Below are 1,242 nucleotides of genomic sequence, written 5' to 3'. Positions count from 1 at the left end.
AGATTTCGAATATTTGACTTGGGAGAAGAACAGAAAGGGGCAACAACCTGACTGATTTTAGAATGTAGTTCAGGAAGAGCTATGATCATGGTCTCTGTCTTCTCCATGTTTAATACAAGGTAGTTTCTAGAAAGCCAACCAGAAACCTGAGTTAAGCACTGGACTAGGGTGCACAGCCTATCCAGCTGATGAGGTTTAAAGGACATATGCAGCCGAATGTCATCAGCATAGAAATGATAAGAAATGTCACTAAATGATTGAATAATGCCAGCTAAAGGGAGCATGTAAAAAGAAAATAATAACAGACCCAGAACTGAACCCTGTGGAACTCCGCAGGTTAGGGGGGCAATGTTAAAGGTAAACCTGTCAGTCTTAGAAAAGGTCCTATCTGATAAGTAGGAGGAAAACCAGTCTAAGGCAGGTCCAGATATACCAGCCAAAACCTTCAGCCTGTTCATTTTGTGGTCAATGATATTGAAGGCTGCTCTAAGATCAAGCAAAATGATCACAGAAAAATTTCCTGCATCAGAAGCCATTAACAAATCATTATAGACCCTTAAGAGAGCGGTCTCAGTGGACTGACTGGAAAGGGTCAAAAATCTGTAATCTGCATAGTAACGTCCTGAACTGATTTTCTACAATTTCTTCCAGTAGTTTACTTATGTGAATTTTGAAATAGGCCGATAATTACTAGCAGAGCTAGCATCTAGATTCTGTGTTTTTAAAAGTGGAATTACCTCAGCATGTTTTAAATAGGATGGAACACAACCTTGCCTGAGTGAACTGTTGATGATGGATATGTGGGAACAATGATGGTGAGAGTACCAGACAGGACAGAGGGAGGCAATATATCTAAAGAACACAATGAGAATATTATTTTACCTATTACTGTAATTAAGTCATTGAGTGCGCCTAATAAAACCTTGGGAAGGAGACTCTGAGTTGACAGATTAAAAGAAACTGACTTATGATCGCTAAAAACAATGTCATTTAAGTTCAAGTGGTCAGGGAAACACCATAGGTGAAGACCAAGTCCAGAGTATGCCCAGCAGTGTCAGTAGGACTTGATACATGCCTAACCCCCTAACCCTATTTATTTTTTCCGAACGTGAACATAAATTGGCTAAATAGCACATGTCTTACAAGTTGCAAATAGTAAGGCACAAACATGGCAAACTACCAACAGTTAAACTAAACAATAGAAATGTCCTTTATTCCTAATACCGCTGGATGTAATCATTG

This window comes from Pundamilia nyererei, unplaced genomic scaffold (genome assembly GCF_000239375.1).
Source record: "Pundamilia nyererei isolate P.nyererei 1_Seehausen unplaced genomic scaffold, PunNye1.0 scaffold00153, whole genome shotgun sequence".
NCBI classification, from domain to species: domain Eukaryota; kingdom Metazoa; phylum Chordata; class Actinopteri; order Cichliformes; family Cichlidae; genus Pundamilia; species Pundamilia nyererei.
This window is presented reverse-complemented; position numbering follows the sequence as displayed.